The 21,829-nt window shown below is 40.3% G+C and overlaps 1 pseudogene; it reads right to left on the bottom strand.

Moving 5' to 3' along the window:
• Positions 1 to 9,338: 9,338 nt before the first annotated feature.
• Positions 9,339 to 10,151, bottom strand: LOC102863727 (annotated as a pseudogene).
• Positions 10,152 to 21,829: the final 11,678 nt, after the last annotated feature.

Raw genomic sequence — 21,829 nt, 5'->3', positions numbered from 1 at the left:
GGCTGCAGTAGTAATACATAGACAGAGAACTACCAAAAGTTTAGTCTGGGTTTAAAAGAACCCATAGCACCAGGGATATTACTGCTGATGTCAGATGTATGTTGGCTGAAAGTAGAGAATACTAGAAGAATGTCTATTTGTGGGGTTTTTAAAATTTTTTTTTACAGAGGTTTTGGATTTCCATCCATTCATTGCCTCTATTTGCGTTTTATTAACTAAAGGCATTTGCTGTGTAGATCATAGCAAACCTGAATGACTAGCAGTTAGCATTAAATCATTACAGAGCACTTTAAATGGATTAATTGTATGACATGCAAATTATATAAAGCTAAAAAAAAGGCAAGCAAATTCTAGAAAAGATCCTTTAAAGACTATGCTGTTTCCAAACCAACAGAGCCCACACACCTGGCAAATCAGATCTTAGACCTGAAAAGCAATGAATTCTCAAAGAATGGGAAAACTAAACAAAACCCAGCATTATAGGGTTGTGGGTTTTTTCCCCACACTGTATTCCGGCAAAGGCAAGAAAAAGTGAATTAGAGTTGCGTGCAAAGGACTTAGAAAAAGTACCCAAGGAAGGCAGCCGCACAGATGGGCTGGTCCCAGAGGGTAACTACAATGAGTCACATTCACTTCCACCCTGCACATGCTTCATTCTGACACACTGCCCTCTCTGAAGACCGGACGCCGAAAGCTTCCCAGTGCAGAGAAAACACTTGCCCCTTTGTAAAACAGAAAGTGACTGTGGCAGAATGAGTACAGCATAAATTGAGGAAATGTGTGCCACAGAAACCCGAGATAGGATGAAGGAAATTTCAAAGATAAGATACAGAGATCTCATGCATTTCTCCAATGTTTACCTTCTGGAGCTAACTGGTATGATTCCTTATAGAACAAGGGTCATAAACCACTCTGCTTATCCACAAGGACCTCTTCATCATGAGTAAAAGGGGAGGCACACACAAAAGTGGGCATTTGCACATTCATTCACACACAAACACACACACACAGAGAAATTGTTTGATTTCCTAGTTACAGGCACTCTCTTACCCATGAGCCCTAACTAGGATCAGAATGTAAAATGCTGCTATCTGATGATCAGCCTTTAATCAGGGCCAGTTAAATAGTGGAAGATGACTTAGAAAACGGTTTTTTGAAAGATTCAGTGGCTAAAATGGTTTTTGGAAAGATTGAAAATGCTACCAAAAGGGAAGAGAGGAAACATTATGAAGTTAAAAAGAAAATTATCTCCTTCCCAGTCTTCGCTGTGTATCTGTCTTTACAAGCTAAGCTTTGGTAAGTGGTTATAGCATGGTGCTCTATGCTAATCATGTGACCTTCACTGTTTTACCTCTATGTGACTCTCACAGTACCATAGCAATAACAATACAGTTGCCATTGGGTAGATGCCAGTTCATGGCCCCACGTGTTACAGAATGGAACTGTATTCCATGGTAGGACTCTGTACATCTCATCTGTATGGCCCTATCTGGATTGCATCTTAATTTCAAGAAGACAAAGGTCCTTGACATTGGGCCAGTGCACAAAATCATGATAGATAGATAGATAGATAGATAGATAGATAGATAGATAAAGGATTGAAACTGTCAAATTATTACAACTTGATTAGACCCACAATCAACACCCTTTTTACCAGCAGTCAGAAGATAAGAAGAAATGCTGCTTAGGGACCTGTCAGGGACCTTTCTAAATACTGAAGAGCAATGATGTCAGTTTGTAGACTCAGGTGTGTTTGATTCATGCCATGGTTTTTCAATTCTTTGCTATGCATCTGAGAGCTGGACAATGAATAAGGATTATGCCTTTGAATTATGGTGTTGGAGACGAGTTCTGAATAGCCCATGGATGGCCAAAAGAATGAACCTTTTCTTTTGGAAAGGGTGCATCTGGAGTGCTCCTTGCAGGAAAGGATGGCAAGGCTTCATCTCTCATAGTTTGGACATGTTCCTAGAAGAGCTTATTCCTTGGAAAAGGATATTATGCTAGGAAAGGTAGAGGGTCAGTGAAAGAGAGGAAAACTGCCACCAGGGTGGATTTGCACAGGAACTGCAGCAATGGGCTCAAGTGTACCAGAGATGGTGAGGATGGCACAGAATAGGCAGGCACAGGATGGCACAGGATTCAGATATGTTGTTCATAGGGTTGCTATGAGCCATACTCAACTCGATTGCACCTAACCACAACAACAACCAGTGAGCTTTAGTGGCCAGAGAGTTCTGGTGACCAAATGGTAAGGAGTTGTCCTGCCTACTCAAAGACACACAGTGTGAACCCATCAGTTTCTTTATGGCAGAAATATGGGCAATCTCTTCCCATGCAATTTACTGTCTCTGAAAGCCCACAAGAAGGTAGTTATGAGTCAGTTTCCACTTGACAGTACATAACAACAATCAGCCCCCTCAAGGGTTCCATATACTTTATTTGCATTAGCAGCAAACTGTTCAATCCCTGTGATGGGTCACAAGCACCTTATTTGCCCATCAAACATTGTAGAAGTCTCATGGCCATCACTGCACCAAAGCCATGAAGCGAGAATGCACACAAATGATTCATGGTGAGGAGTCAGTACACAGACCTGAGCTTGGACAGCCTACTTCAAGAGAGAGAAGCACACTCAAGAACACAGCACTCACTCTAGTCTCCAAGCTAGTAATTGGTTTTATTGTCTAGAAATCCTCAGCATTTCTAGGATTCTGAGTGTCTGAGTAAGGGTCCATCTTCCCTCCCAGCAGCTAGTTTATCAAGAAGTGAAGTCTCCTTAACCATTTGCTTAAATTGAAAAATAAAGCAAAATTTACTCTCACTAAAAGCATGTCTGATTTGGTTGCTTGCTTTAGAAATAAAGATTGGCTTTGCCAACCACATTGTTGTTGTTGTTGTTATGTGCCGTCGAGTCACTTGCGACTCATAGCGACCCTATGTACAACAGCCCTAAACTCTTCTCTATTCTGTGCCAATCGCACTGCCTCTCACACACCCATCCCGATTACCCCAGTCACTGAATCAATCCATCTCACAGAGGGTCTTCCCCTCTTGCGCCGTCCTTCCACCCTCCCAGGCATGATGTCCCTCTCCAAGGACCTATCCCTCCTTGCAACATGCCCAAAGTATGTCAGACGAAGCCCCAGAATCCTTGCCTCCAAGGAGTTGCTTGGTTTAATCCTTTCCAGGATGGATCTGTTTGTTCTCTTGGCAGTCCATGGTACATTCAATACTCTTCTCCAGCACCACAGCTCAAAGGCATCAATTCTCCTTCTATCCTCCCTAGTCATTGATGCATAATAAGTGATTGCAAAAACCATGGCCTGTATCAGGTGGACGTTAGTCTCCACCAATCACATTATATTCATTAATTTAATAATGAGATACCATCTCACCTAACAATAATGGCACAAAAAAAAATACAACCCAGAAAGTAGCAAATGTTGTGAAGTAGTAATGAGAGTACAACCCTTATACACGGCTAGGGAGAATATGAAAAGTTACAACCACCATAGAAAACAGTGTGGTGCTTAGTTTGAAATATCAGAAGTAGAAATACTTTGCTATTGCTGTTGTTGTTATGTGCCATCAAATTGCCTGTAACTCACAGCAACCTATGTACAATAGCTGTGAACCCTGCCCTGTCCTGAGCCAGGTATATCTCTGACATACCTACCCCTATTGCCCCAATTACTGTGTCAGTCTATCTTCTCTGGGGTCTTCCTCTCTCAAACTGTTCCTCTACCCTTCTAACTATGATATCCCTCTCCAAGGACTGGTCCCTCCTGGCCACATGCCCAAAGTATGTGAGACAAAGCTTCAAAATCCTTGCTTTCAGATAGCAACTTGGTTTTACCCTCTCCAAGACAGATCTGTTTGTTCTTTTGGTGGTCAATGTATGTTCAATAATATTCTCCAGAACCACAACTCAAAAGCACTAATTCTACTTCTGTCATCTTCGGTCATTGTCTACCAAAGTCCATGGCCTGGATCAGATGTATCTTAGTCTCTAGCCTGACATCATTGCTCTTTAACTAATAATAATAATTTATGACTCAATAATCCTACTCCTAAGTAAAAAAATACTTTATGACTTAATAATCCCACCCCTAAGTATACACTAAAGAAATAAGAGCTGTGACATGAACAGACATATGTACATCCATGCTTATTACACCATTATACACAGTACAAAAAGATGGACACCATCTGAGTGCTGATGAACAGATGAATGAACAAAATGTTGTACATGCATACAACGGAATAAAATACATGGTGATGAAGAATAATGCTGTGTGTACAATATAACCCATAAAATTGATTAATCTAGAGAACATTATATGTGAAATAAGTAAATCACAAGAAGATAAATATTTTATGATATTTTTTAAAAAGTCAAGAACAGGTCTATATACAAAAAGCAATGTTCTTTAATGGTTACCAGAAATGGTAGTGTGAAGCAGGAAGAATCATTTGCTAGATTTTAGGTACATGTTAAATCTGGTAAAAAGGAAAGGCAACTCAAGATATAGGGAAAGTCAGATAATGTGACCAGATAAATTAAGACATTGATAAGAAGTTTATCTTTTGCTTTTCAAAGAGAAAACTGGAGCAGGGAGGGAAAAAAGTGTAACAATGAATGAATGGAAATCCAAAATCTCTGTAAATGTTAATCAAAATTACTAACATAAAATTTAAAAAAGAATATAAGTAAATGCTATAAAATATACAATTCTGAAAAAAGTAGTAATAACAAACAAAAACTTGTGAGTAGTTACAAATGCATGACATTTGGTATAGGAGTGAATATGAAAGTACACACATGCATGTATATAGGTATAGTTTGGGCAAATGTATATACACATGTATGTGTTTCATATATGTAATAGAGTACATGAGAGAAAGTTACAGAAACTTTCTAAACTTATCCAAACACCTCCTGGGACTGAGTTACTGGGGTTCAATGCTGAAGACTATAGCCTTGAGGGTTATCCAAGATCAATTGGCATAACATAGTTCATAAAGATAATACTCTATATCCTAGAATTTAAAGTTTCATTTGGGTTCTTGAAAGCTTCTGAGCAGCCACCTAAGAGTCAACTATTGATGTCTTCCATGTGCAGCCAAAGAAACCAATGACTCAAGGAAGCAGTCTCAAAGACTAAAAGCCCATCTACCTACAACCTCCCCTCACCTAAAACCGGAGTAGCCAGCTGTCTCCACCAACGACTCTGAAAAGCCATAAAAAAAACAAGATTGCAGTTACAGAGAAAAAACATTTAAAACAAAACTCAAAATAATTTCTTTTAAAGTCTAGAATTACTGAATTTACAAAATAGAGGAACCCTGGAGACAATCACATTAAGAAGCTCTTTTCACCTGGGACTGAAACCCCTATCAGAGGTTCAACCAAATTGGCTTACAAAATCAATACTAACAACCCACGAGGAATGCGCTCCTTAGAACAATCAACTGCACAAACTGGCAGCATTTGCCAAAAATAAAAGATAAGAAGTCCAGGAAACTGGGAAGAACGATAGGAACATGGGAAGTGTTAGCACACTGCAGGGACAACCATCACGGTCACAGATCAACATGCTCGTACATTGTTGAATGAGAAACTCATTTACTACGTAAATGCTCACCTATGACTTAGTAAACTTGCTCATAGAAAATGAAAAGAAAGAAACCATTCATTAGAAACTCCTAAATGTACAGTAAGAGGATGATCAGACACTGTGGTTATTGAAAACAAAATGTGTTAGAATGAAGAGTCAATATGTTTTGTGAACTTACACTTACAGCACAATTATTTTTAAAAAGAATGCTCCTCCATACTTCTAGAGTCTAATCCATTTGCACTACCAAATTACGTGCATACCGTGCCCTTGAGTCTCCTCTTTACATGTTGACAATTGGTGGGTTTCTTTCCTGCATAACACAAGCAGCCTGTAGCAATGCATCTCTTTAACTGTACTCTATGGAGAGCAATAGTCTGGGATCAGGCTTATTTTTAACATATGATTTCATTTTCATTCCTATAAAAAGTAATTATGAGATGACAAGAAAGCCCGTTTACCACAGGTGAAAACAATAAGGAGAAGAACTAGACAAATTATTACTGACATTAAAAGGATAATCTATTAAAGCTGTTCTGACAAATGCACACTGTCCTCTCTAATAGCATATTCCTTCTTGCTTAGATGGGGCTCAGAAGCCATAGGGACTTGAACTGCTAAGCTCAGGCTTTGCCTCTCAGGCAGTTTGGATTCACCAGCAGCCTCAAGAGAGAGTGATGTGCGATCTTCCTCCCATGTGATTTACAGCCTTCAAACCCCAGTGCAGGTTAACTCTGAGTCAGTTCAGAGTTCAAGTTCCCTCTTAAAGTATAATACTTACAGTACCATAAAATTCCCCCATAGGGGTTTCCCTTAGATGAACACAGATGTTGGTATTTCTCAAGAAAAAAACCAGAATTTCCTAAAGTTTCTTACAAAGTCAAACTGGATTTACACTTTCAGATGGTGTTCAGAGCCAACAGAGCGGGGTTGGAACCCTAATATTAATTGGCTATTTCCCAAGTTATGATGCTTAAGTCTTGCTTTAAATGACAGAATAGTTATGTGGTTACATTCATTTTATAAGAGACTTGGGCAGAGCATAAATTTCTTTATTTTAAACCACACAGTGTTCTCTTGCTCTGTTTGGACAAGAATTTCTTGGAGTAAGTATAGGTTTTGCACTAGCACAGTGAAGTGTTGTAGAATTCCTATTCTTCTCAATGTTAGCCACAATTTGTTACGATGTACACAGTCCAATACCTTTGCACGGTTGATAAAACACAAGTGAATGAGTCAAAGATGAGGTAATGGAAGATTTCTATCAACTTCTTCAGTCTGAAATTAATCAAACATGAAATCAAGATACATAATTGGTGACTCGAATGCAAAAGTTAGAAACAAAGAGGTCCTGTAGCCAGAAATTATGGGCTTGGTGATAGAAATGAGGCCAGAGATAGAATGATTAAATTTTGTACAATCAGATGCATAGCAAGTATCTGAAAAGACTGTGACTTGAGTCAGGCATACCTTAGTCTTTAAGCTCCCAGCCTTGACAGAACCATCAATAGTTACTTTATTGGAGCCTCAGTGCTTCAAGCTGGTTCATTCTTGTTTGACCTCCTGCTGAGAATTTCCACTTCTAAACAGGCTTGGAAGTGGGAGTGGCATCCACTTCCGAAATAGCTTGCCTCTGGAAACTCTTATGAACTTAGAGAAATGATGAAAGTTATGCGTGTTCAGGTCTTTCATTCATAGGGTTGCTATGAGTCGTCTGCGACTTGATGGTACTTAACAACAACCATTAAGTATACTAAGTTAGAATCTACATTTTAACAAGAGCCCCATGTGATTCTTGGGTATACATGAGACTCACCTGGAAAGATGTAAGAACCACCTTTCCAAGTTCTGATTGGAGTGACAACCTAACAGAAAACTATGGTCCCGGCACTTGAGGTGATCAAAATCTAGCTGAGTGATCAGCATTTTAAGCCCAGAGTTCTTAACTTTTATTTCCCATTACAAATCCAGCAACAACAACAATGGCTGGGCTATAGCCCAGACCAATTAAGTCATAAACTCTATAGATAGACTCATAAACTTACAGTTCCCTAGATGTTCCCAGGGAGGCACCAAGAATGATACCAGTTTCTAAAAGACGTAAAGTTAAGGTGCTAAGGGACAGAAGCACATGGCTACATTTCCAGCAGGATTGTCATGAGTGAATTCATGAAGAGAGTTGGTTTTGTGTTAGGTTTTGAAGGATGAAACTGTGCAGGGAAGAAATCTTCGAACAACATCACTGTTAGGTCAACTCGAACTCAATAGGACTCTGCAGGACGGAGTAGAGCAAACCATGGAATGTCCCAGGCTACAGTCTATAAAAGAACAGTTTTCTAGGTCTTTTCTTCCACTGGGTGTTTAAATCACCAACATTTCAATCAGCAGATGAATACTTAATCCTTGTGCCCCCGGGCTCAGAGTAAGACATCATGGAGGTGGAAATCATGAGCCATTATTGGTGTTCTACTGTTGTTGTTAGGTGTAGTGAGGTCGACTGTGACTTAAAGAAATAAATGTATGAGCAATTGATATGAACCCTGCCCTCTCCTCTGCTAGCCCAATCATCTCTGCTATGTGCACATGAGACTTACCCGGAAAGCTATAAGAACTGCATAAGAATCTTGCTAAAATGTAGATTCTGATTCATATATATGTTGTTGTTGTTGTTATGTGCCATCGAGTCGCTTGCAAGTCATAGCGACCCTGTGTACAACAGCCCTAAACTCTGCTCTGTCCTGTGCCAATCACACTGTCTCTGACACTCCCATCTCGATTACCCCAGTCACTGAATCAATCCACCTTAAAGAGGGCCTTCCCCTCCTGCGCTCTCCCTCCATCCTCCCTAGCATGATGTCCTTCTCCAAGGACCAGTCCTTCCTTACAACATGTCCAAAGTATGTTAGACGGAGCCTCAGAATCCTTGCCTCCAAGGGGTCCCCGGTTTAACCCTTTCCAGGATGAATCTGTTTGTTTTCCTAGCAGTCCATGGTACCCTCAACACTCTTCTCCAGCACCACAGCTCAAAGGCATCAATTCTCCTGCTATCCTCCACTGGAATCTCATTATTCTGGACTATCACAATTCCTTCCCACAATTTCCTGTTTCCTCCCTTCTGCTGTGAGTAGAATATTGCATACTCAAAAGCCAGAGTGATCCTAGTCAAGAGTTGAATATGGAATATGCAGATTAAAATTCTCACCACTGGATCAGTCGGTAGTTTTGTGATAGAGAAAGGTTTGAAATTGTCAGTGCTTTCATCTTGCTTGGATCAGTAATTGACATCTTTTTTTTCCTCCAGTTTTTCCTCTATCTTTCACACATCACAGTTATTTCATAAAATTTTTTTTGTTTTACCTTTTTTACACCAATGTAACAAAAAGGTAGGAGGGGAGGCAGACAGTGTATTTTATGCCTATAAATGGGAAGAGGGGAGAAAGGTGGGGTGGGGTGGTCGGGTTAAACAGGAAAAAAAACAACAAAACCCACACGGTCTCTATAGAAATATTGAGTTTCGGTAGCAAAATGTGGTGGAAGTAGGCCTCAGAGAGGGTGTTTATGGGGCTTTATTCTCGGGGAGATGGCGCTGTGCTGTCGATGATGCAAGCTGTTATGTGACCTGTTGGGGAGAGAGGGACGGGGAAAGGGAGCAGAAAACGAGTTTTCTAAGAAAGGAATCTGAGTGCATGGCATGTCCGGTTAGCGTGAAGCGGAGGTTTAACATTGCTGCTTTCTCTTCAAAGCCTCCACCAGGTCGTTCTTAAGAGCTTCTTGTTTTGATTTGTCTGCGAACGTCTGCACAGACCTTAGCCCATTGACGATATCCTTTGTTTTTCCGAAGTAGATCTCATTCAGCGTACTTCTGATTTTGTTTTCCATGTCCTCTACCAGGCGCCCGATGTTGGCTATGTGTGGGGAGGAGTCACTCACAGTTTCATCTTTCTCCATCTGTCTGGTAAGGCTGCCGCCGAGGTTCATGGTGCCAGAGCCAGATTTGTTGGTTTGTAGCCACAGCATCACTGTGGAGGTTAATTTGTAATGGGCGGTATGTCCACTGGATTTCTCCTGTACTTCCACCACGTGGATGGAATCCCAGCAGCCTTTGATCTTCTTTGATCCATCCCCAGCCTTCTTTATGAGGATCACTCCAGCAAAGCCATGATCCAGATCCCAGAGGTAGACAGATGAGACGCCGCCTTCAAAATACAGGTCTCGATTCTGGTCAAAGGCATTGTTGGCTTCCAGCTTCCTGAGCCGAGCAGATGGCATGGCTCCATCTTCCAGTGGAGGGTCATACTTATTACTCCATGGTGACCTATAGGAGTCCCCATCTCTGTTGTAGTCGCACAAAAGATAATCCTTTCCCACCACTTTGTCTCTGGCAATTTTCAGTGGCTGGTCAACAGAAGAGAGAAGATCTTCACATAGGCTGGGGACCAGGTCAATCAGGTCCCTGAGGTTTTTCTCGATCTGCTGTGGAGGCAGGCGCCTCATTAAATCCAAGGCACAATCCAGCTGCTGATCACTCATGGTGGCGGCGGCGGTCCCGGTCCCGGCGTCTGTGGTTCTCACCCCACAGCAGGGCCCGGCGCTTCCACTTCCGACATCTTTTTTTAATAATGAAATTTTTATTTTAATTGTGATTTTTAATGAAAGTTTACAGAACAGTTGGATTTTCATTCATTCATTTTTGCACAACTTTGTTTGGTACCAGCAGTCAGGAGATCAGGAGATGTATTGCATTACACAAGTATGCTGTTAGGGAATCTCTCCAAAATACTGAAGAACAGTAATGTCAGTCTGAAGACTATCGTGTGCCTGATTCAGGCCATGGTCTTTTTACTCACTCACTCACTACATATCAGAGAGTTGGACAGTGAATAAAAATGATAGATGAATTGATGCCTTTGAGTTGTGGTGTTGGAGGAAAATACTTAATATCCTTTGGACTGCCAGAAGAACTAACAGATATATATGTCTTGGGAAAAGTGAAGCCAGAGTGCTCCTTAGAGGCAAGGATGGGAAAGCTTCATCTCTCATACTTTGAGAATATTGCTAGCAGAAGCTATTCTTTGGAAGGTAGTATCATGCCTGGAAGTGTGGAGAGTCAGAGAAAGAGAAGAAGACCCTCAACAAGATGTTTAAACATAAGGACTGCAGCAATGGACTCAGGTGTGTCAGAGATGATGAGGATGACACAGGATCAGACAGGGTTTAGGTCTGTTATTTATAGTGTTGCTATATGTTGTATTCAATTCAGTGGCACCTTGCAATGACATAGACTTGTTGAATATAGGACTGTTGACAGAGGGGATTGTTGTTGTTGTTGTTATGTGCCATTGAGTCGTTGCGACTTATAGCGACCCTATGCACAACAGCCCTAACCCCTGCTCTATCCGCACTGCCTCTGACACACCTATCCCTATTATCTCAGTCACCAAATCAATCCATCTCATAGAGGGTCTTCCCCTCCTGCACTGTCCTTCCACCCTCCCAACAGCCCTAAATTCTGCTCTGTCCTGTGCCAATTGCACTGTCTCTGACACTCCCATCCTGATTACCCCAGTCACTTAATCAGTCCACCTCACAGAGGGCCTTCCCCTCCTGCGCTGTCCCTCCACCCTCCCAAGCATGATGTCCCTCTCCAAGGACCCGTCCCTCCTTGCAACATGTCCAAAGTATGTCAGACGAAGCCCCAGAATCCTTGCCTCCAAGGAGTAGCTTGGTTTAATCCTCTCCAAGATGAATCTGTTTGTTTTCCTGGCAGTCCATGGTACATTCAGTTCTCGTCTCCAGCACCACAGCTCAAAGGCATCAACTTTCTTCCATTGCCTTTAACAAGTTAATTTCTGGTTTTGGGTTCCCAGAAAAATTGTCACTGTGTGGGTTACATATGTCTGCACACATATATCCTGAGTTCTATACTTTCCAGATTTAGGCAATGCTTAGTAGCATTGGTGGGGGCTCTGGTGGAAGTTGCACAACTAACCCAAATGCTGACCCTCTCTGCAGTTGGAATCCACCGGCAGTGTGAGGGAGAAAGCTGGACAATCTCCCACACAATTTACAGCCTCTGAAACATAATGGAGAGTCAGCTATGAACTGGTTCTGACTCATCCGCAATGAAGGAGTGAATGAGTGATGTCATGGTAACACATGAGGAAAAGTGCAAGGGGTCCATCTCAGTTATTGACCTACACAGATGACCACATTGATGTCCATCATCTGAGTTCACATAATCTTTCAATGCCAATGATCCTCTGCTTCCTCCTTGCCATGGAAAAAGGGTGAGAATCCATAAAGTAGTGATTGCTTATAGTCTCATCATCCAAGAGGACCCAAGCTCCCCCTGGATCTTGTTTCAGTGTTTTTGTAGCTACAAAGAAGTGCAAAGTTCCTTTTGCTTCCAGACAGTCTCTCTCTCTCTCTCTCTCTCTCCTGTCCCTCTCCTCAGTCCAGATATAGTCCCTTCTTATCTGGGAAGAGAGCTTCATTATTTTAAAAATACTCTTTCTGTGCTTGCTAATTCCCTTTTTTCTTCTTTTTACTATCTCTCATTTCTCAGAGGAATCTAAGCTTTGGAGAAACAAAAGATAAAAAAGACATTGTCAAAACTACAAAACTACTGTTGGCCCTGCCACAGGCTTGTCTCTCTGCGTATGAATTTCAAGAGCCACCTGCTTGAACAAAGGTAAAGGAAAGATAGAGGAAGACTTTATAATTTGGTATTTTAAATTATGATGAGGATGATTTGAAACTACAGATTACCAAGTCATCTAAGCATAGACTTTATCTTTCATTTCTGTTTCATTGAAAAGGGAAATCCTCTTCTGTTCGAACCCAGTCAATGATGATACAGAACACGACTGGGGTGGTTAATAATGAGAAATAAGGCATTTCCCAACTTCACTGATGGAACAGTGGATTTCCCCTTGGAGTAGTAACATTTGACAGTTCTACTTTTTTGGACAAAAGTAAGGAGTGAGAGAGTTATGAGAAGGGATTATCATAATACATACTCCATTTTATTACTAAAATTTTTTCAGAACAGGAATTTTTGTCTTATTTGTACACTCTCTTAGAATGATTACAGTAGATTATTACAATAAATATGTTTTGGGAAATGGTGAATAGTTTTCATTATTGTTTGTTGTTGTTAAGTCCACAGAGTTGAGCATGACTAGCGGCCATATGAACAAAGACCTGAACCCTGTTCTGTAACTATTGTCTTTTCTCTATGTTCATAGAGTTTCCAGAGACATGTGGTTTAGGAAGTGGATGCCACTCCTGCTTCCAAACCTGAATCAATCCAGGAGCTCCACCAAACACTCTCCATGATGGGTAATCATGGCATTTGACCCACCAGTGGCACAGCCTTTGGCACCACGTACGGTGCTGTATACCACATAGAAGAATGTTCATACCAAACACAATTACACCAGTTTTCACTGAATAAGTATTTATGTAGGCCTACTTGCCAGCCTGCTGTATCTCTTGCTTCTTTGTGGCTCCATATTTTACCTTTACCATTCCAACTAACCTGAGAACCCACTGGATGACTCATCATATCAACCTGACAAGATGAAGATACTGATTTGTTTAAGGTGTTCTTAATGTTCTAAAGGAGATGGGTCTACTGGCTTTTAAAGGCTACTAATTAAAGGAATAAAAAATGTGCAAGGAGGGTCAACTTTTTTTAACCGCATGCATAGACCTTTTGGTCATTAAGCACGTAGGACAGTCACTGTAGAAGCATGTGTGCACTCTTCCTGACTCCCCGCTCGCAAAGATTAGTGGAGTGTGGACAATAAAACATGACTCCCATCCTGTAACCAAATAACCCATGAAATGAAGAAGAGAGAATAAATAATGCAAATCAGGGCAATTAAGGAAATGGATGGCGTCCACCCAGCCTGTCTGTGCTTATGAGTGTGGGGCAGGTGAGGGAGCAGGGGGAGGACAGTAGAAGCTCTCAGATGCATGAATTTTTAAAAAATTAAAAACACTTTCAGAGCTTTGCTAGAAGGCTTTTGTCATCATGATCCTCTAGATCCTCTAAGCGGAAGGGTACAATTATGTTCCAGATATCTCATGTTTCAAGATTCTCTTGATCACATTCTCCAGGTAATATGCGAGACCAAAAATGAGTCTTTCCAAGCTCATCCACTTTTCAGAGAAATAGCACCATTCCTGCCCCTTATTTTTCTTTCTTTTTTTTTTTATTTTTGAATTACAGTCTTGTCAAACATCTCCTATTTTAGAGAAATCTATGAAGTGCCACGTCAAAACAGCCTTGCTGAAAGGAAAGAATCATGGCCCTCCAGGTTAGGAAATGAGTCCTGGCTTATTCTTCTGCCTCATCAGGATCTATGGTAATGGCATGGCCTTTGTTGATATTTACCCCTGTCATTCCATTTATCTTGGAAATAAAAAAGATTGAAATAAAAAAGATTTTTTTAGCTCCAATTTGGTTTTGAGGTTTAGTGTTTAATAATCAAATCAAACCTTTTTATATTCATTTTAAATTATCTGGACAGCACCTTAAAGTCTATCTTATATTTGATTTTTCTTAATTAACTCTTTAAATTTTTTAAATTTTATTATTTTTGTGTGTGTACCATCAAATCGGATCTGACTGGTACAGAAGGAGATTGTTCCCTCCTCCAGCAAAGCATTTGGTGGATTTGAACCACGTACTTCTGGGATTGCCCTGCAGCTTCCTGCCACTAGGCCACCAGAGCTCCCTTTTACATTTGATTTTTAATCTCATGTTTTTAAATTGAGATTTTCCTTTGGAAATTGCTTGTCCTTCAATTGCATATGCTTATAATGTCTATGTTTTCTTTGAACAGAGGTCCACCTGCATGTTTAAATGTTCATATGTGAAGGAATAGCCTCACCCATCATTAAATAAAAATTATAATTTAAAAATTAAGACTCATTATCATCAAGTCAGAACTGACACATAGACCTTCCAAGTTTCCAAAGCTTTAAGCCCAACAGGAGGAGATTGTCTCTTTCTCTTCAAGTGAATTCAAATTGCCAGAGATACATGGTCTTCATGTTAACGGTGTAACTCCCTCTGAATTAGGTCACCAGAGCTCTCTAAAATTACATTGACAACAGCTGAAGACAATGGCTATCATTTCTTTTTTTTTTTTCTATAATTTTATTTTATTAATTTTCATAAACATTTACAGAGATTTTGGGCTTCCACTCATTCATTGTTGCACTAAATGGCTATCATTTCTAAAATTCATTTTTGCTAAGCTCAGATAAAGGTATTTAGAAAATGTTATTTTAAAAAACTGGGGGGAAACCACAGAACACAAAACCCCAGCAGGTTATGACAACGTAGGAGTAAAATAATTTATACTGAGTTCTTAAGCAAAGTTGGAGTTATCAGGCTAGGCTCCATTTCTCCCGCCCATCCATGGACTCCCAGCAACACTAAACCCAGAGAAGAGAGCATTCTGAGGAGCACATTAGCTGGCATCTATGAGAACAACTGTGTCAATCACTAGGACTCTGCTTCTTGCAGTCTCTCCCAGAGAGAAGGCTGAGTTCCTTCTGACCAGCTAACTTGACAGAAGCTTCCATAAGACTCTAACAACATATTTATTTTCCTCCAGATTATTTTATTCTAAAGAGTTCCTTGCAACAATGAATGAATAGAAATCCAAGTTCTTTATATATTTTCATTATAATCTCAATTAAAGTAAAAAAAAAGATAGTTCCTTTTCTCCCAGTCATTTTGTTTAAGTAGTTCTAGAGAGATCATGGGTAAGTAAGTACCATGCAACATCCCTAGGTCTTACAATCCCATCACTATCCCAGAGTCTTATGTTCTAGATTTGTAAGTTGCAGCTCATTGGGATGGAAAGGTTGAAGAATACATACAAGGCAGATACAACCATTGTAGCTTCAGACTGTAACCACATATTTGTACATATAATAATTCTGTACTTGTGCAGTTGATGTGTCCTTTTAATAGAATTCAGACCAGCTTCAGATCAACTTCTCTAACATTGCATTTGTCTTGTGTTACTTAATAGTTTTCAAATATCTGCAGTGGGGGGGTGGGGAAATGTGCTTCATTTCTATTATAACAAAACATTGGGTAGGATAAATTTTAAGACATTTGTACCCAGATTATTTATTGTTAAACTATTCAACAACAAAACCAAGAGAAAAACCTTTCATCATTACAGGGAAACAATAATTAATGGTTGATTTCTCAGAAACAGTGGAACCCAGAAGGCAATGGCATGACATCTTCAAAGAGTTGCAATTCAAAAGACTGGAAATTATTAATTTTATATCTAGCAAAAGTAGCTTTTAATTACAAAAGAAAAGAAGACAAATATAAATTCCCAAATAATCAAGAACTTTAAAAAGTCATTGCTAGAAGACCAGCATTTTTTAAAATATTAAAATAAGCTCTTCAAGTATAAAGTTTTCAGCCTGGGCTGAAAAACCAATACATACAAGGTTCAGAATTGAAGGAAATAGTCATTTTCAGCTTCATGTAAGTACAGTGTTTTCATAACCCTAAAGTGATGTGCCCTAAGCGCCACAGTTGCCTCACTCTAGTCAAACGCAGCCTTGCCAGATGGTAACTCAAATCCACAGAATGAGATGAAGACTATTGAAAGTAGTGATTTTGTGGGTAAGCACAAAATAATGAATATCTAATTGTTTCCTTTTTATTATTTATAATGCAGAAAAATGTTATATGGAAAGTTGTAAATGCTCTAAAAAATAGCTAATTCTGGATCACACTAAATTCAAGTTGAGCAAAGCTGAAATGATTTCTTTCTGCTCTGGTGGTCTAGTTGGCAAGGTGTTGTGCACACAGTTTGAACCTTCCAGCTACTAAGTGGAGAAAGATAGACAATCTCCTCTCGTGTTGTTTATAGCTCCTGAAAACCCACTGGAGAGTCAGTTATGAGTCAGTTTCAATTTGACAGCACATTACAACATAATGGCAACATTAATTTTAACTACCTTAAAATGCATTTCCCACCCCCCTTTCTTTAGATCCTGGCATAAGCAATTTGGATTGACTTACTGGTAAAGGTCAACTCCACTATCTTCCTACACTTGTAAGATGATTTGATTATTATCTACATAGTAGTTATGGGCATAATATGGTCTGTAAGCACTCCACTCACCTCCTTGAGCGGTTACACTGAGGACCAAAGCCTGTCCAGATGGCCACCTCTGGATACTATTCACTTTTACGTACATAAGTTTTCTCCAGAACAATAAAGTCTTTCAGCTTAACTGCTGATCTGTTTTTTGATCTTTCTGTAAATACTTATGCTGAAACACTTTCTCTGCTGGGTGTGAACCCAAATACTTATATAAATTAGTAACTAGATTACTGTGTTGAAAGTACCTATAGACAAAGGCAATACTAGCATAATAGAAAGAGAAAGGAATAGAGAGAGCTGTAGTAGAGCAAAGTTTGTGGGGGGTTTTTATTTTATTTTATTTTATTGGGATTAAGTTAGAGTCAATCAAAAGCAGATTGTGGTGGGTAAGAGGTGTGCTATAATTACCAAAGCAAATACTAAGAAATAACTAAAAAATAAACAAAGGAATTAAAATGATGTACTAAAAAGTTCATTGTCTCCAATCTGTTTATTTTCTGCTGGAATATGCTGTTCCCTGTCTACAGTGTGATCCAAAGAACTGAAGCTGTTAAAAGCCCAGAAAGCCTGGTGGCTTCAGCCACACTAGTCTCCATGCAGATGCCATGGTCTGAATATATTAATGAAGGAATCTCTGAAACGCATCTGACCCATGATTGGCATCAGGTGCTCAGGCACACAGGTGGAGCAATTCAGCTCTAATCCAGGGCTTTCCAACAAGTTTGCACCCTAGTATCATCTGCAGAGCCTTTGAAACCACTGATGCTCAAACTACATTCTCGACAAATTAAACCAGAGCCTCTGGGATTGAGATCCCTGTATCAGTATTTTTAAAACTCCACAGGTGCTTCAAATGTGCAGTTAGTTTCTGAACTTTCAGCTTAACACAAAACAGAGAAACAAACTTTGCTTAATTCTTTATACCTGAGGTGATTTCATCTGGTTAAAGTAAACATCTGTGGTTAACCACCATTCCTTCACTCAATGAGTGTTTATGGAGCATAATCTTTGCAACCACTGGCTATGTATCAGGAAGCTGGACAATGACTTGGGATAATAGAAAGAGAATTGATGCCTTTGAGCTGTGGTGCTGGAGAAGAGTATTGAATAAACCATGGACTGATAGAAGAACAAGTTCTTCCTAGAGAAGGTGAGACCAGGCTGCTCTTTGGAGGCAAGGATTCTGAAGCTTCATCTGACATACTTTAGATATGTTGCAAGCTGGGATCAGCTTGGAGAGGGACCTCATGCTAGGGAGGGTGGAGGGACAGCGCAGGAGAGGAAGACCCTTGATAAGATGGATTGATTCAGTGCCTGGGATAGTGGGGGTAGATGTGTCAGAGACAATAAGATTGGCACAGGGTAGATCAGGGTTTAGGGCTGGTCGCTATGAGTTTCAGGAGACTCAATGGCACAAGACGAGAACAGCTTTCTATACGGTGGTGATGGTGGCAAGTGGGTTGCTGCCAAGTCAGAACCAACTCATAGCTGATCCTGCATTGGATTTCTGCAGCTGTCAATTTCATGGTAAGTAAGTGACTGGTGGATTTGGACTTCCAGAGAGGCATTGCCTTTTGGGTTAGCCGTGTACCTCACCAGTGATGGTAGGTGTTACTATTGGACCTGGTGATACAAGAGGAACAGAGAAAATAAATATGTGTGCCTTCATGTAGCTTATGCTTTTGTGGGCAAGGTAGACATTATGTAAATAAATAATGAAATTTTACAGTATATCAGATAAGTTTCTGCAACTTCCTCATACTCTTTCTAGGACATATTCTATCATTCCTAGTCTGGGTCTTGCATTAGCAACAAATTCTACTAATTACATAAACAGCACCAGTATGTTGTAAATCAGTGTTTCTATATTTTGGGATTGCAGAGCAGCTTCTTGCCACTAGGCTACCAGAGCTCACCAGTGTTTCTATATTTTGATTCTTAAAACTTGATGGTAGAAATTTATGTAATATCAATAGTTTGATGATCTTTTCATGATCAAACTCAGATACAAGAGTCTAAAATGAGAAATAAGCAATATAAGGAAGTGGAGACATTTGGGAAGAGAATATAATATGCTTTTAATATTTCTTGCCAATGTTACTCAAGGTGGCCTCAGAGCTTGGAATTACATGTTGGTGTGTGATGGTATAGTGCATACATTCGTATTATGTCTTTGCTGAGACTTTCTGTTCCTTTAATGACATTTTCCATTTTAATTTGTTCCAAGTACTTATAATCGCATTTTGAAATCTTAGGATTTTCACTTTATAATCCTTGTCTGATTAATCTATTATATGTCTCACCATGGTGTTGACATATATGGACTGTATTTTTTTTTTTATTCAAGATGAAATTTTCAGGTTCTGTGGGTCATGATTTTATTTTCAGTTACACCCTGAATATATATGTGGCATCCTGGAAAGAGTCAAACCTGACGGCTCCTTGGAGGCAAGGATTCTGAGGCTCCGTCTAACATATTTTGGACATGTTGTAAGAAAGGATCGGTCCTTGGAGAGGGACATGTTTGGTAGGGTGGAGGGACAGAGCAGGAGGGGAAGGCCCTCTATGAGGTGGACTGATTCAGTGACTGGGATAATCAGGATGGGAGTGTCAGAGACAGTGCGATTGGCACAGGACAGAGCAGAGTTTAGGGCTGTTGTACATAGGGTCGCTATGAATCGCAAACGACTTGACGGCACATAACAACAACAACAATGATGGTGTTACAAGATTCTGAACTTTAGTTAAGTCCTCTGTCTTAGCAAGCCTCTTCTGACATAGTGAATCATATCTACTCACTCTTAGGCAGAGACAGAAGTCTAGGTTGCCCATTACGTCTTGTTGATCTGGTGGAAAAGACCTCCTCAACATTACTGTTTGGAACTGAAAGTTCAAGGTGTCCCTTTGAACTCCATTGATTCGGCCTTGGCTGAGAAAGGAAAAGGCGTAGCATTACTGTTCTTCACGTGGTCTCCATTGACTGAGGGAGGGTGGACACAGGGAAGGAATTAGTTACAGCTGGTAAAATTCTCAGCTCCAATTGGCCTCTTTGGACACCATTGGATCAGAGAAGAGGATGGGAGTCTATTGCTTGATGGGAGTGGACAGCCAGGCTCCTTAGGCGGCCCCCGTTTCCAACTTTGAGGGGTGATAGGAGCTTGGATAGCATAGCTGGAAGGGCGTTTTGCTACTTATCCAAAGGACCATTCAAATCTACCAATGGCTCCGCAGAAGAAATAGGAGCACTCTCCTCCTGTGTGATTTACAGCCTTGAAAACTTACTAGAGGTACAGTTAGGTGTCAGTTCTGACTCCATGGCAAAGACTTTTCCTTTTGAGTCTTAACTACCACCAGGCAGCAGTAATTAAGTTTCGATTCCCACTAGGTATTTTCTGATAAGATCCTAGTGAAGAAGTTGAGGTATCTTATGATAAGCAGATGAGAGAGGAAGTCCAGGCACCTTACTCAGCTCTGCTGGTATGAGTGCTTAAAATGGGGTCATAGTTTTTTCCACATTAAAGTAGAACAAATACTGTCTGGGAATTTTCTGTCTGGATAAGTTGCTCCTTTTCTGCTTTTTGGCCCAAGTTAGCAGATGTTTCTGAGAGCATCCTGGACTAGGATATGATGATGATGTTGTTGTTGTTATATGCCATCAAGTCACCTGTGACTCATAGAGACCCTAAGTACAATAACTCTGAACCCTGCTCTACCCTGTGTCAATCTAATTGTCTCCGACACACCTACCCCCATTACCCTAGTCACTGAGTCAATCCATTTTACTGAGGGTTTTCCTCTCCTGTGCTATCCCTCCACCCTCCCAATCATGATGTCTCTCTTCAAGGACTTGTCCTGCCTTACAACATGTTCAAAGTATGTCAAATGAAGCTTCAAAAACCTTGCCTCCAAGGAGCAGCTTGGCTTTACCCTCTCTAGGGTGAACATGTTTGTCCTCCTGACAGTCCATGGCATAGTCAGTACTCTTATCCAGGACACTGGCCTATCATATCTTGGATGTTGAAGTCCCTAGCCTTCTTCTAAGGGAGCTCAGGTAACATAGTCAATAGGGAGTTGTATGCAAACCCAAAGGCAGTGCCTTTCTGCCTCTTAGAAACCACTGATGGGCAATTTCCTTCGAGACTATTTACAACCCAAAAACCTGCTGTAGGATCAGCTGTGAGTCAATTATAACTCAGCAACAATGAATTGAATTAAGCCTTCTTCTATCCATTCTTAAAAATTTTTCTATGATTGTTTTATATATAATAAGCAATGATCCTGGCTAAAAATAAGTAATAACAGAAGAATGTCTATTTGTGCTTTATTGACTATGCAAATGCACTTGACTGTGTGGATCATGACAAGCTGTGGCTGACATAGAGAAGAATGGGAATCCCAAAGTATTTGATTGTGCTCATGAGGAACCTATACCTGGAGCAGGAGGCTGTCGTGTGAATGGAGCAGGGGAGCACTGCATGGTTTGGAATTGAGAAGGGAGTGTGTCAGGGATGTATTCTATCTACATACCTGTTCAATCTATATGCTGGGCAAATTATCATCTGAGAAGTTGGACTCTATGAAGAGGAGTGTGGCTTCAGGATTGGAAGGAGACTCATAAATAATCTGAGTTACGCAGATGACACAACCTTACTTGCTGGAAGTGAGGAGGACTTGAAGCACTTGTTACAGAAAATCAAGGAATGCAGCATTCAGTGTAGACTGCATCTCAAGATCAAGAAAACAAAGATTCTTACCACTGGACCAATAAGCAGAGTCACAATGGAGAGGAGATTGAAACTGCCAACAGCTTCATCTTGCTTGGGTCCACAATTAATACCTTGGTATGAGCAGTCAGGAAATAAGGAGACCCATTGCAATGGGAAAATCTACAGTTAGGGACCTTTCCAAATTATTAAGGAGTAATGACGTTAGTTTGATAACTAAGGTGTGTCAAGCCATGGTCTTTCCGATTACTAGCTATGTATCTGAAACCTGAACAATGAATAAGGATGACAGAAAAGAATTGATGCCTTTGAGCTGTGGTATTGGAGA

This window comes from Elephantulus edwardii, unplaced genomic scaffold (genome assembly GCF_000299155.1).
Source record: "Elephantulus edwardii isolate Elephantulus edwardi_28Jun2011 unplaced genomic scaffold, EleEdw1.0 scaffold00030, whole genome shotgun sequence".
Lineage (NCBI taxonomy): Eukaryota > Metazoa > Chordata > Mammalia > Macroscelidea > Macroscelididae > Elephantulus > Elephantulus edwardii.
Note: the sequence above shows the minus strand (reverse complement) of the source record. Positions and strands in the feature narration are given on the sequence as shown.